The sequence below is a fragment of the Lactuca serriola genome, chromosome 8 (assembly GCF_051521515.1).
Source record: "Lactuca serriola cultivar US96UC23 chromosome 8, Lser_US96UC23_V15, whole genome shotgun sequence".
NCBI classification, from domain to species: Eukaryota; Viridiplantae; Streptophyta; class Magnoliopsida; order Asterales; family Asteraceae; genus Lactuca; species Lactuca serriola.
The window spans coordinates 74,322,455-74,339,136 of NC_136415.1; positions in this window are offsets into that span (position 1 = coordinate 74,322,455).

Consider the following 16,682-nt stretch of genomic DNA (forward strand, 5'->3'; position numbering starts at 1 on the left):
AAAATCAACTACAAGGTATGTAATTCTAGCCATCCTTTTAGGATTAAAGTTCCCCATGTATGCTAGATAGGATTATGAACCTTGGAAACCAAATTTAGCATGTATTTGGACAAACATGGATTCAAGTTTGTTAGGGTTGCATGTACACTTCGGAAGTGTTAGAATGCTCAAATCCCATCAGTGGTATCAAAGCCTAGGCTTGTTTGTGAATACTTGATGCAAAATAGTGTTGAAAATCGAGTTTTTGGTTGTCTGCTCAGGGGACTCGACGAGTCCATTGGGAGGAATCGACGAATCCAAGAGAAAATGCAACCAACTCGGCGAGTCTGTTCGTGCACTCGACGAGTTGGTCATTCAGAATGGAGAAATTCGATTTGTGCTGCTGGAAATGGACTAGAAACATTACCCTAAACTGTTTTGGTGTTATAAAACTTGTTTTAGATGGTGTAATGGTTGTTCTAATCCATTTACAATGGCTAATATCATTTTTCATGATTATATGTGTTCATATGTTCTTGAAATGTTGATATGAATATTCATGTTCTTATGAGTTCTTGATAGATCATATGAGTTACTTCTTTATATGATTAATTCATGATCTTTATGTGTTTTAATGGAGTCCATAACTTGTCCTCAAGTTATGGATAACCAAAAGTCTCTTTGTGTTAAAATCCATTAAAAGAACACATAAGTTATAAAATGAAGAGTCTTCGTTTTAATAACTCATAAGTTATGAATATGAAAGGTTTTGTAAAGTTACAAAACTTGCCCTCAAGTTTTGGAACAAGTAAAGTCACTTAATAAACTTTAGTTCCAACCCTTAGATTTTTAAAAGTTAAAAATCAACCCTTATACTTTATAATATTATAAGTTAATATATATATATATATATATATATATATATATGTATGTATAAGATCAAGTCGTCTTACCTCTAGTACGCCTAATTCACGAAGCCGATGTATAAGGGGGGTATAAGGTTGTTGCCTATAAAATGGAAACTTAATGGGTGTCCACTCTCACCCACCACTTCCTTGATCAGTGGAGGGTCGTTAGCCGAACGGGTAGGACAAGGACTTATAAATTCTCATTAAAAGTATGATGAATATTATAAAGTAACTAAATGTTTTATAAAATTCTCAATCTTAGTTACTTTAGAAAATGTGAATAAGGTGCTAATCCATGAAATTACACTTTACACTTTGTTTAAGTCGTTGGTGGGGCGTGTGTGGTTAACCGACACACTAACTTGGACTTAACAAGGTAGGTAAATGGTGACTTAAGGTTTATCATAGTATCGGTGGAGCGTGTGTGGTTTACGGGCACATCGATTGAGTGATAAACTTTAAGGGTACCAAGTGATTTGCATGGTTACTTCACACCTCGTTTTGTGATCCTCGGTATCCTAGTCATAAAACTTGGAGGGCACACTCGAGATTGAAACATGCCTTTGAAAAGTTCATTGAATCTCAAAAGAATCTAGGAATTTCTAAGAACCAATTAAAAACCTAATATTTATATTTCGTTTTTCATGGTGGAATTTGGTGAATCGTCATTCACCTACCTTTCAACTATGCTATAGCTTGGATTACGGCATATCTCTTCTAAGTTATAATATATTGTGATTGGATGCTAGCCTTAATATTATATTTGGGTGTTTTATTAAGGACTCTCTTAATACTAATCTTGTTCTCTTCTTTCAGATGTCTTCAAACAATGTTGCTTCTAGATCTAATCCTAATGGCTCCTTTACCCTTATGAACTTATGTGGGAAAGTCACTTTTGATGGATCCAACTTCAATGAATGGATCAGAAACATCAGGATGATTACCCGCTACGAGGGCAAAGAATATGTCATTGACAAGGAGCTTAAGGAGATTGATGAGACCACTGTAACTCCCCAGGAGATCGTTGACTTCCGGGGCACATGAAAGGGATGCTACCAAAGTGGCATGCATCATGTTGGCCACCATGACAACAGAACTCCAAAAGTCCTATGAGGACTTCTACCCGTTTGAAATGCACCAAGATCTGATGGAAAGATACCATCAAAGTGCACGACAAGAGAGGTATGAAATCATCTGCTCCATGATAGCAACCATGATGAAGGACGGAGAATCCTTCACGAGACACATGTAGAAAATGCAAAGGTATGTGGATTGTTTGCTAAAGCTTAATGTGAACTTCCCTGAGGAGCTTGCAATAGATATCATTTTGCACTCCTTACCCTCGTGCTATGATCAATTCCGCATGACATATCACATGAATAAGGAAGAGGTCACACTCAGCAAACTTCAGGGACTCCTCAAGACCGCATAAATAGGTTTTAAAGGTAAGTTGGTTGTTAACACTCCTACTCCAAACTCCGCCCCTGTTTTCGCAATCGGGAAAGGTAGAAGGAAGAAGAGGAAGAGCTCTTCGAAGGGTACCAAGGCTAGGAACCTTGATGGCTCTTCTTCAAGTGGAACCAAGAAAGGTTTCGTCACTCCTTCTTCTGAACCAAACAAGGCTAAATGCTTCTATTTCCATGAAAGTCACATTGGAAGCGGAACTGCCCAAAGTACCAACAAGATGTGAAGGATGGGAAAGTTAAACCCAATCATGCAGGTATCTACACTATCTTATCTGATAACTCACCCCATTCTAACTCTTGGGTCCTTGATACCGGTTGTGGTATTCATATATGTTCTGATTTGTAGGGACTAAGAAGAAGTGAGAATGTGGAGCATGGAAGAATAAACTTAATCATGGGGAATAGGAAAGCTTTACCTATCACCAAAATTAGAGTTTATACTTTATTGCTAAGTAGTAGGTTTAGTTTAGATTTGAATAAATGTTGTTATTCGCCAAAAATGGCAAGAAATATTATTTCCTTTCATGCATTGTATAAACAAGGTTTCACCTTTTCATTTGATAATGAAGTTGGTTCGATTAATGCTTTCTTTCATAATGTTCTTTATTTTAAATAATTACCTTGTGATGGTGTGTATGAAACTGTATCTATGGTTGATAACTTAGGAAATAATGTATTATGTGTTGATTCTGTTAATGATAATAACTTGGATAAAGCATCATTATGGGATTGTCGTCTTGGACATATAAGCAAGAAACGCATAGGCCAACTCCAAAAGGATGGAGTCTTGGAGTCATTTGACCTAAAGTCAGATGATAGTTGCAAATCATGCTTACTTGGAAAAATGACAAAGTCACCCTTCACAGGTTCTTGTGAGAGGGGTGAAGGTTTGTTGGATCTTATACACACGGATGTGTGTGGACCCTTCAAACATGCCACAAGGGATGCTAATCGTTATTATTTAACTTTTACTGATGATTACAGTAGATATGGATATGTCTACTTAATCAAGCATAAGTCATAGACTTTTGAAAGGTTTAAAGAGTTTAAACAGGAAGTCGAGAATCAATAGGGCAGGAACATTAAGATGCTTCGATCCGATCGAGGTGGTGAGTATCTTAGTTTAGAGTTCCTCGACTATCTTAGGGAATGTGGGATTGTCTCACAATTGAAACCTCCCAGGACACCGTAGTTGAATGGTGTGGCTAAGAGGCGTAATCAAACCTTGTTGGATATGGTTCGTTCCATGATGAGTCGAGCTTCGCTACCAATCTCATTTTGGGGGTATGCCTTAGAGACTGCCGCCCATATCCTTAATCTGGTCCCTACAAAGAAAATTGCCAAAACTCCTCATGAGATGTGGATTGGTAAAGTACCCAAACTAGACCACATCAAGATTTGGGGTTGCGAGGCTTTCGTGAGACGCGAGACTCATGATAAGCTCTAACCTCGAAGTGAGAGGTGTATTTTCATCGGCTACCCACAGAAATCCTTTGGTTACCTCTTCTATAGACGTAGTGAAAATGTGGTCTTTGTAGCTAGGAGGGCTGTCTTTCGAGAGAGAGAGAGAGAGAGTTCATAAGCCAAGGAAACAGTGGGAGGCAAGTTGACCTTGAATAAATTCAAGAGTTAAGTGGTGAAGGAGCTTCAAACCCTAGCACTCAACTTGAGGAGGAAACTCCTGTTGAGCCAATTGACAAGTCTGTACCTCTAAGGCGTTCCACAAAGGTTAGCAATGCACCTGAGCATTACTATGGATTCCATATTACTGCGGAAGGTGATACACTTATCAGTGATGAGACACTAATAGGTCTGGATGAACCTAACAGTTACGCGGAAGCCATGGCAGGCCCTGAGTAATCCAAATGGAAAGAGGCAATGGACAGCGAGATACAGTCCATGTATGAAAATCAAGTTTGGAACTTGGTTGAGAATGTACCAGGTCGTAAGATTGTAGGTTGCAAATGGATCTCCAAGAAGAAGACCGACATGGATGGTAATGTACACACTTATAAGGAACGACTGGTTGCAAAGGGTTTCTCACAAACTCTGACAGTTGATTATGATGAGACCTTTTCTCCAGTGGCCAAGATTAAGTCTATTAGGGTTCTGTTAGACATAGCTGCATTTCATGACTATGAAATATGGGAAATGGATGTCAAAACCGCTTTCCTGAATGAAAAGTTGGCTGAGGATGTTTACATGAGTCAGCCAGAGGGTTTTGTCAATATAGAGTACCCTAATAGAGTGTGTAAGCTTGAGAAATCCATTTATGGATTAAAGCATGCACCTCGCAAATGGAATCTTTGCTTTGATGAAAAAGTCAAAGAATTTGACTTTTCTAGGAGTGAAGATGAATCTTGTGTATATGTCAAGGCTAGTGGGAGTATAGTTAGCTTTTTGGTATTGTATGTGGATGACATACTACTCATAGGAAATGACATCCCAACTCTACATGAAGTTAAGTCCTGGCTTGGGAAGTGTTTCTCTATGAAGGACCTAGGAGAAGCTACCTATATTCTAGGGATAAGGATCTTGAGAGACCGGAGTAAAAGACTAATTGGACTTAGTCAAAGTACTTACTTGGATAAGGTGCTGAAAAGGTTCAGCATGTAGGACTCCAAGAAAGGTGAGTTACCCATCCAGAGTAACATCAGATTGAGTAAGACACAAAGCCCTAGTACTGAGGCTGAGATAGCAGAAATGAGTCGAATACCTTATGCTTCGGCTGTAGGATCGATCATGTATGCTATGACGTGTACTCGACCTGATGTAGCCTTTGCCTTGAGCATGGTTAGAAGGTATCAGGGGAACCCTGGCAAGGCGCACTGGACTGCGGTAAAGAATATCCTCAAGTACCTATGGAGGACTAAGGATTGGGTCCTTACCCTTGGTGGGAGTGATGACTTGAGAGTTGTAGGGTATAGTGATGCTAGATTTCGGGCTGATAGGGATAATTTCTGCTCTCAGTCAGGCTTGGTCTTTACCCTAAACGAAGGAGACTTTTCTTGGAAGAGTTCCAAGCAAGAGACAGTGGCTAATTCAACTTGCGAATCAGAGTATATAGCAGCGAGTGAGGAAGCAAAGGAGGCGATATGGCTGAAGAACTTCATTGGAGACCTTGGAGTTGTACCAGCTATTAAGGTGCAAATGGAAATTTTTTGTGATAGTGAAAGTGCAGTTGCCTTAGCCAAGGAACCAAGGGATAACGGGAGATCCAGACACATCGACAGAAAATACCATTTCATCAGACATCGAATAGAAGGACTCCTCGTGGCAAAGATGGTATCATCGGATGAGAATCCAGCAGATCCTCTCACGAAGGGACTGACTCGGGTTAAGCATCTCCAACATGCTCGGAGCATAGGGCTGAAGGATGATATTAGTTTTAGTAGTTAGATAATTTTTAAATGTGTAAAGTGTAATTGACATTAGATGGTGAATAAAAGGTGTTTTATTTATGAGTAAAGTGTTGGTATCTCTTGTCAATCGTTTACTGTATTTCTTTTGCATGTTTTGACTTCCAGAATAATTATGTTTGGTATATCATATTATTTGAACCTCCACAGTCGGTTATATGTCGGAAGCAGGTATGATTCAAGACTGTCATAATTGGTTGCAGAGGTCTAAGTTGTTGAACATGGCTACAACACTCATGAGTGTTCATAAGTTCTGAGCATTGGACTCAACCCACTCTCACTGGAATCACTTCATGAAATTTATCTCGAGTGATCGCAAGACGGTAATATCATATAAGCCTTCAAACCTAGAGATATGATTTGTTCCTATGAGTTGGTTATGTATTAATTGTACAAAAACGCATTGGTAACTCGATGTTATAAAACTTGCTCTTGTGTATAGTTCAATGAGTAGTGGAACAAACATATGAGTCGAAGTTTATCTGTTCCTTCTTGGATTAGAAGCTGATATTTGGGCCCCTCGATGGTTTTGTTTTAACCTATGTACCGGGCCCGGTCAGAACTAAGTTGATGTGTTCAATTAAGTTCTTTGTCAAACAAATCGGAAATCAGGAAACAAATTGCTGGACAATAAGTAAGACGTTGTTCCATGTATTTGTCCGACTGATATCTAGAACAGAGGATTATATGATCACTTATCTTAAATGGCGTATCATCATCTTCTCAGTTCCGAAAGACCTTGAAAGAGCTACGATTGCTGATCGGTTCCTGAAGTCATACTTGCAGTTATAGTTATTAGACTTATCCAAGTAGGAGACTGTTGGATAAGATGTCTAAGTCCATAACTATTTCTGGAATGTACTTGACCCATCCTGACATGGTCCATTTGGGTTGCATGGCATCATGCATTTGGATAGACTAAATGAGAGAAATAACACTTGTGGTTTATTAATAAATTATAAGTTCTAATATATTAATAGTATTATTTAATTAGTATTGATAGAGAATTAATTTGGAATTAATTAAGTGATCAAAAGATAACTAATTAAATATATGGGTTGATTATGTAAATCATCCATAACTTGTATAGTGGGCTAAGAGGCTCCATGGATTATCAAGTTGGGTTAAACCCATAGAATGCTCCATGGGAGTTACAAACCCATGTGTCATGGAAATGAAGAGCCATGACACATTATGGTTCACATGGTGTAACCCTAGATGTGTCACACTATATAAGGAACTCATTCTCCACCAAAATCCATTACATAAAAGAGATAAGAGGGCTAGGCCGATTTTTCAAGTGTGTGTATTCTCTCAAAGGTCATTCCAAAAGCATTTGGTGTTGTGTGAAGCATTTGAGGCATCACACTTGGGGTGCTTGGCTAACAAGGTTTCAAGGAATCAAAATCAACTACAAGGTATGTAATTCTAGCCATCCTTTTAGGATTAAAGTTCCCCATGTATGCTAGATAGGATTATGAACCTTGGAACCCAAATTTTGCATGTATTTAGACAAACATTGATCCAAGGTTATTAGGATTGCATGTACACTTAGGAAGTGTTAGAATGCTCAAATCCCATCAGCAACATCTCCGACAGATCTTAGAGACCCTACAAGCTGAGAAGTTATATGCGGAACTCTCCAAGTGCAAGTTTTGGCTCCGCAGTGTGAAATTTTTGGGACATGTTGTCAGCAAGGAAGGAATTCATGTAGATCCTTCCAAGGTGAAAGTCGTTGAAGGTTGGGCAATTATGACAACACCAATAGAAATTCACCAATTCTTGGATCTCACAGGCTACTACCAAAGGTTTATCCATAATTTTTCTAAGATTGCCAAACCCCTTACAACCTTGACACAAAAAGGCGTGGCTTTCAGGTGGACTGAGAAATAAGAAATTACGATCCAAACCCTGAAGCAAGCCCTCTGTAGTGCACCAGTACTATCCTTGCCAGAGGGAACCGAAGACTTCATAGTCTACTACGACGCTTCAAATCAGGGTTTAGGTTGTGTTCTTATGCAACGGGGAAAGGTGATCGCTTATGCGTCCATACTGATGGGTTTTAGCCATAAGAACTTTCCTATGTGCGCATGCAAAACCCTAATGCTTGGATCTAGGCTTTCTAATAAACATGCATTGAATCCAAGTCTTCTAATGACTAATTAGGTTAAATAACAACATTGAAACAGATCTAGAATCATACCTTTGAGTTCCTTGTTGATCTTGAGGTCTTGGAGCTTCTAGAGTCACAAATGTCACTCCTCTAATGGCTTACAAACACCAATAGCAAGAAGAATGATTTAGGAGAGAGGAGAGGGGAGGAATTCGACCAGAGGTTCCTTACTTTAGGTCAAGTCTCGAATTCCATCAGCCATAGGGTCTATTTATACTTGTAGACTCCTTAAGGGTTACAACCTAAACCCTAATTGGATAATCTTCTCTTAAGGCTATCCAAATCCATTCCATAGATAAGCATATGGACGATTTTAGCTATCCTAAAGGTCTTAGAATTCGTCCATACCATATCCAAATGGATTTACAGTCTAAAGCTTAACTATCAAACAACTGACAGTTTATACCCCTTTATTTAATTAATCTCTTTAAGTCACCAAATTAATTCTAATTAATTCTATGACTTATATTAATCAAATAACAAATATATTATTCACTATATTATTCCCATAATATATTAATAATATTTACTCTCTCTTATTAAATCATCCTATCAAGTTGCTATGGTGAAGGCAACCCAAAAGGACTATGCACAACCGGATCAAATACTTGACCAATAGTTACAGCCTTAGACACTATTCCAACACATACAACTGAAGACACATGAAGTAAATTATACAACTCATGATCTCGATTTGGGAGTTGTGGTCTTCGCATTAAAGATTTGGAGGCACTAACTTTATGGTACAAAGTGCACCATTTTCACTGACCGCAAAAGCCTCCAACACATTCTGAATCAAAAAGAGTTAAACATGAGGTAGCGAAGATGGGTTGAGCTGCTAAATAGTTATAAATGTGAGATCAAGTACCACTCGGGCAAGGCTAATGTGGTAGCCGATGCCCTTAGCCCAAAAGAATATTCGAGTCTTCGCGTGAAAACCCTCTCGATAACCATTCAATCTCACCTAACCTCGCAAATCAAGGAAGCCCAAACGGATGCGTTGAAGTCAGAGAACATCGCAAATGAAATGCTACGTGGAATGGATAAAAGTCTGGAAGCCAAAGAGGACAGAGCATACTAATTCATGAAAATAATCTGGGTCCCTAAACTCAAGGGATTCAGAGAAGTAGTCATGAATGAAGCTCACAACACACGATACTCTTTTCATCACGGGTTAGATAAGTTGTACCTGGATATCAAAGAACATTATTGGTGGCCAAATATAAAGGCAGAGATAGCCACTTACATGGGCAAGTGCCTCACTTGCGCCAAAGTTAAAGTGGAACATCAAAAGCCCTCGGGACTATTACAACAACCAGTGATACCCGAGTGGAAATGGGAAACGATTACTATGGATTTCGTAGCCAAATTACCTAAGGCAACAAATGGATTGGATACTATATGGGTAATTGTTGATAGGTTGACTAAATCCGCTCATTTCCTGCCAATAAAGAAATCTTACAAGATGGAAAGATTGACCTGAATCTACATTAAGGAGATCGTAAGACTCCATGGAGTGCCAGGGTCTATTATCTCAGATCGAGATAGTAGGTTCACTTTAAGATTTTGGCAATCTCTTCAGAAAGCAATGAGAACGCAACTTGATATGAGCACTGGTTACCACCCTCAAACGGTTAGACAAAGTGAATGAACCATCCATACACTTGAGGATATGCTTCGAGTCTGTGTGATCGACTTCGACAAGTCATGGGATGCCCATTTGCCTCTGATTGAATTTTCATATAACAACAATTATCACACAAGCATCAAGGTTGCCCCATTCGAGGCTCTTTATGGTCGTAAATGCAGATCCCCTATATGATTGGCCGAGGTGGGTGACACCTAACTAGCAAAAGGGAAATCACTAGCCAGTACTCTCACAAGACTAGAAATCATTTGTGAAACGACCGAAAATATAATCCAAATCAAAGCTCGACTTCAAGCATTGCGAGACCGACATAAGAGCTATTTCTGAAAAGCGGTGAAAGCCATTAGAATTGAAAGTTGGGGAAAACTGAACCCGCGATACATTGGACCGTTCGAGATTATTGCCCGAATTGGTCCAGTAGCTTATAGGTTGCAACTGCCTGCAGAGCTTAGAAACGTACACCCCGTGTTCCATCTTTTTTATTTGAAAAAGTGCTTATCCGATGAAACTCTCATCTTTCCTACAGAAGAGATCGAGATCAACGAGAATCTTCTGTTCGTCGAAGAACCGGTCGAGATTATGGATAGGGAAGTGAAGCATATAAAGCAGAGTCGCATTCCAATTGTGAAAGTTTGGTGGAACGCCAACCGTGGACCGGAATTCACGTGGGAACGCGAAGACCAAATAACGCAGAAGTACCCTCACTTATTCTCTTCTTCATAATCCTAGTTTTCAAAAGAATTCCGGGACGAAATTCCCTCTAACGGGGGGATGATGTCACAACTGGCATTTTAGCCAGGAAATTATGTGATCATGTAAACATTAACTATGATAATCCTTGTAACCCTAACTTGATGATATGCACTATATTCACTCTATGACAACACACTTAGTCTAGATCCACAATTGTAGTTCAAAACTCTATGCAAAACATTTCGGAAAGTCAACTATGAGTTGAAAACCCTAAAAATCACGGTTCAAGTTTATGTTGAACTAGGATCTTCTTATTGGGCCTAATGGGCCAATAAGACTTCAATTTGACTATTTTGGGCTTAGAAACTCTTAAATGGGCTCCAAATGGACCCAATTCATAAATCAATAACATTTTGGACCATACGGGCCTAGAATGATTAATTCTAATCCTAATGGGCCTTAATGGGCAATAAACTCCCTTTCTTTCATTAAGAGGGGCCGTGAACCATCTAATGAGCCCAATGGGCTGAAAAATAATATTGGGCCTATAAAAATCGAACAAAGCCAAGAAATTGAACCCAATACCATTTTCTTCATCCCATTAGGCCCATTCTCGGCCCATAGTTATAAAAAATAATATATATATATATATATATATATAATATTAATAATAATAATAATAATAATAATAATAATAATAATAATAAAAGCCATAAAAGGAGATGAATTAGAATGGTGACAACACATAATTATCTAGCAAACATCTAGATAATCACATGTATTAATGAGATTATTACCCTCCATGCAAAACTTTCCCACCCCCTCTCTTTATCTCTCTCGGCCGAGAGCTAGCAACGCACACACACACACATACTTTCAAATTCTCTCCAAAACACTTTCAAGATCATCCTCCTTCTTCCATCAAGGATCTCGAAATTTTGCTTGTGTTTCAAGGATCTTCATCAAGTATTTTCAACCTTTGGTAAGTTGTTATCAAACAAAAACATCTCCTTCCATTTTAACATTAAGAACTTCTTCTTGCATAGCTTTATTCCATGAGCATAATCTTAGAAACTTCCTAAGTTCGAAAATCACTCAACAAGCTTCCTAGGACTAAAATCTTTATGTTTCTTCTTCGAAACCGAAACATCAAAGCAAAGGTGAGTTCATACCCCCTTGTTTTCGCTTTTTACATGTTTTTGAGGGAGAATACAAGTGTTTATGTGTAGATCTATGTATTTATGCATGCTTTGTGTGATTTTCTTGGTTTATGTTGTGATTATTTGATGAAACTTGATGAACCTCAAAAACTCTAACAAAAATGGGTGAGATTCATAAACTAAAACACTCTATACATCATACTACAAAGATAAAAGTGCTATACATGCCTAAGATGTGAAAAACAAAACAAAAATCTTGTATATTGACCATTTTTGACAAGTAAACCAAAGATTGAGATAATTTTTGCCACTTACAGTTTTGTGAGGATCAAAAGGGTCACATTCGTATAAAAATGAGTTTTTATAACAACTATACTTTCCAAAGGACCAAAAGTGTAATATTTTGCATTATGGGCCTTAAAATTGGGCCTTACGGCTTTTTGGGCCCAAACAACAAAAATATCAATTTTTGGAGGCTTAAAAAGTTATTTAAGTCAAAACTTGAGCCAAAACAGAAAATAAACGAAAATAAGGGCTGAAAATGACTCTGATTTCAAAATTGGGCCAAAAATGTGAATTTTATAAACATTGGGCCGATAACACCATTTTATTCAAATAAGGGGCTGGAAATGTCAGTATATGTATTTTTGAGCCAAATCCGTCAAATACTAAACATTTGGGGCGAAAGTATAAATTTTTATAAACTTATGGGCTAAAAGGTTATTTTTTTTAACTAAAATAAACCAAAAAGGACATTTTATGTAAAATAAGCCTTTAAATATTAAATTTCGTTCTTAAGGGACTTAAAGTGTAATTTTATAAAACACAAGTTAAAATTTTAGAATTTTGACGTAACCAACTAAAAATATCATCATAACAAAACACGAGACTTTTTATAACATTGGGGATAAATGTTTCGACTAAATGAACTATACTCTAATAAACAAACGAGATACAACAACGGTACGACTATTGGGCCTAGTACTTACTATACATGCTTATTGGGCATTTGTGACCCATTTGCATGTCTATTGGGCCCAATATAATCATTTCATGTCTATTGGGCCTTTGTGATACAATTACATGCTTAATGGGCCTAAATTAGCCTTTACATGTTATTGGGCCTTAGTGACCCATTTACATGCTAATTTAGCGTGGAATAACTCATCATATGCCTAATGGGCTTCAATGTGTCCATTTGCATACTTAACAAGCCTAGAAATAACTTACATGTCTAATGGGCCATAGTTCTCTTTTTTTTCATGTTTGTTGGACTTTATCCTTTCACATTCATGTATCATCTGGTGTTCGAAATTCTAAATAATATAACGTTATACATATTCATGTGACAAAAATTGGGATCTAGTGAGACTTCTCGGTTGACACCATTGAGTGTATGGTCGTAGCCCGTAGTTATAGTCAGAGTCTCCTGGAGGGAGAGCGAGAGTTTGTGTATAGATCTATACGGGGGTGACTCCCCACACCTAAGTTGTTCGCTACAGTTAGACTAGGCCAGTCTAGGGTGACAAAACCTTGATCAAAACCGGCGTTTGGAAAAAAATTGCTAAGACAGGCAAATTAGTCACTATCATGCATGATTATAACGACCCACATAGAGATCCACTATTATCAATACATTACGGGAATCTAAGTGCTTAAATCATATTAATACGAAACAATTCATACCATACGCAAGGACTACCACACTTTTATAAATAAGAAAAAATCGGATTTTCTTGGGGAATATACTATTATTCATTAACTTCTACTTACAACAGATATAATGCAAGGAAATATTGGACCGTTTACTTATACATGTTTTCACTCTGAAATTCACACATGCATCTATACACGATTTTCAGATCATTTTTCAGACTTTTTACAGAAAATATCGGATTTTCTGGGTTTGCAAACAATACAAAGACTTTCATTCAAACATGCTTTATGAACTCACCAACATTATATATGTTGACCATTTTCAAAATAACTTGTATTCTCAGGTAACCGTTAAGCAGGGGAACTTTCAAGTATAGGAAATTTATTTTTATGTAATGCCAATCATCGTACAATTAATATTTTGGGAACATGTAACCTAAGACAATGTACTTGATGTGAGCAATACCAGTTGTAACATGTAATGTTTGGTGATGATTATGTTATGTTTGATGTATATTCATTGTGATGATAATTCAATTGAAAGTCACATGAGCTCCCGGACGATTCCGCCGTCTGGTTCGGGGGTGTGACAGATTGGTATCAGAGCATTGTTTATAGTGAACTTGCTTATCTAACCATACTTGATATGCAACTACAAATACAATGTGACTAAAACACTCTGAAATAAAGTGCATACATTAAAAGCTATAACATTAAAAGTCTCTAGAGGAAATGGAACACTATGATTAAACCCGGGTAGTTATGTAGTCATATTGGGGGTAAATATAGCCTAATCAACTATTTTTATTCAACATATGACCAACATGTGTTTGGGGGTAATCATGGCGGGAAATTGACCTAGAAGCCTACCCTTTTAATACCCAAAAAGGAGAATATCAAATCAACCTTAAAAGCAATTAAAATACTATAGGAATAATCTAAATATGATTTACTTATACGCCTTTGTGCAGACATTATGGCTGGTTTTCACCACCCCGGGGATCCTTATTTTCCCAATCAGGGAAATAACGGGTGACTAGAAAAACCAGAAGAGGAACCTGAAGAAGAGGAAGAATAGGAAGAAGAAATCGAAGGTGGACCTGCAGAACCTGTGGCAGATTTTGGAGGAGAAGAGTCTAGTGATGACAACGATGGTGACTCGGATGCAGAGTCCGTAGTCATCAATCCACCATTCCCAGTGAGAGTGCCAGCTCACCGAATGGGGCCTAATGGCCGTACACCTCCATGGGGTGTCGATATTTGGAGGTGGAGCATACAGCAGGGACAACGACCCCCGTTTGGTATGGCGAGAGAATTCTATGACCATTGAGACGGAGGGCCAGCTAATAGAGTAATACCGGTCATGGTAAGATGATTGAGGGATACTGGTAAATTGGCTTAGAACACTGCTGACCAAATGCACCAAATGCGAGTTGTGGTTGCGAGAGCGGAGTAGGAAATGCAGGAGGTTATCATAGATTTTCACATGAGACAGGAGATGTGGGAGGCCCGACTACGGGACACCGAGCGACAGGTGGCTCGACTTTAGGGTGCATCCACTTCTTCGGCACCACCTCCTGACGCATCTCGTCGCGATTAAGATCTGCTCCATCACCTACTAGTATCGTTATGATTTTCCCTTTTATATGTATACTACCTTATATACTAACGACCATATGTTAAAGTGATTACACTACTCATAGGGTCGTCATGTTGGCGGATCATATGTTTTTCCATTGTATTGTATGCCTTTTCGACAAATTTTCATGTATTAAAAACAATTAGTATTAATGGAAATACTTTATGTTTTTATCGTGATGTTGTTATCTTCTATGTGTTTTATTTCCTTGTTTTTTGTAAATACATTGAATCACTTAGATGCACACTCAATTCGCCGAGTCTATGGGATTCTAAACTCGGAATGCGATTCATACTCAACATCTTTCCATTCCTTGATAGAAAGATGCCTCAAAGACCCAACGGTGGAAACAACGCAACACTGACCCCACCGAAAATAAAATCAGTTGCATTCCAAGCAGCAGTGTCTGTTGCTGTCACTGCAACACTTGCGCAGACTCACAACGGAAAAACGGAGATGGCAACGGGCAGGGAACCGGAAGCACAAATCAGGGAACAAACCACGGAACGACATGACACTCCACCAACAAGGAATTCACCAACGCCAAACCTCGAACCTTCAATGGAACAAGAGGCGTAATAGCCCTGAAGCGATGGATTGAGAAGGTGGAAGCAGTTTTTGAAATTTGCGGGTGTCCGGATGGGTGCAAGGTCAAGTTTGCGGCCTGCACATTCATTGATCAAGCTATCTCCTGGTGGAATGGCCACGTAGAGGCCATGACACTCACGGTGGCGAACGCGATGCCATGGGAAGAACTTAAGGAAATGATGTTTGCTAAATACTGTCTAAGAGGCGAAATTCAAAAGAAGGAACAAGAACTGTGGAACCTCATAGTTCAAAATTCCAACATCGACACATATATATTTAGGTTTAGCGAGCTATCTCTCTTGTGTCCCGGAATGATCACCTCGGAATGGAAAAAGATTGAGAGGTTTATCTGGGGATTGACTGCGCCAATCCAAGGGAATGTCATTGCAACAAACGCTGAGACATATGATAATGCAAAGAGACTGGCCAAGAAATTGTATGATCATGGCAACAAAAAGGGTGCCAAAACAGGAGAAGCGGAGGTTAAGAAATAAGGTGAGAGCAAGAAAGGGAAAAACAACAAGCGAAAGAGAAAACAAAACTCTGAATCATCAAAGAAACAACAAACTGTGACTGTCCATGCTGCAACTCAAGCTACCACCTCACCACATGCTCCAGCCTCATCCACACCAAATAATCCCAAGCAATACTCAAGGACCCTACCTAAGTGCAGCAAACGCAATTTTCACCATTAGGGAGAATGCAGGGAGATGCACTGCACGAGCTGCAACCGAAAGGGTCACACTGCCAGATTCTGCATGACATATCCACAACAAATCCAACAATCAAAAACAACAACCGAAACAACAACAACAACAAAAAAAACAATGGCAACAACAACAACAACCACAACCACAACAACAACAACAACAACAACAACAACAACAACAACAACAACAACAATGTTGGGGCCAGTTACACTTGCTATGGGTGTGGAGAATTTAGCCATTTCTTGCACAACCGCCCCAAAGCAAACAATCAAGCGGCAGGAGCAACAGAGAGAGTGCTGACAATGGGTCAAGTTGAAGCAGTGCAGGACCCATCAGTTGTTACTGGTACGTTCCTACTTAACAACTCGTACACATGCATCTCATTTGATAGTGGGGTGGAGCGAAGTTTTGTTAGTAATAAATTTAAACAATTACTAAATCAACAACCCCAGAAGCTCAGCGAAGCCTTCAAGACGGAAATGGCTAATGGGAAAACTGAAACAAATAAAGATATCTATATAGGATGCACGTTAACACTAAACAACCACTCTTTCCAAATAGATTATGCCTGTAAATATTAGGAGTTTTGATGTGATAATTGGCATGGATTGGTTAAGCCCCCATCATGCTGATGTTATGTGTC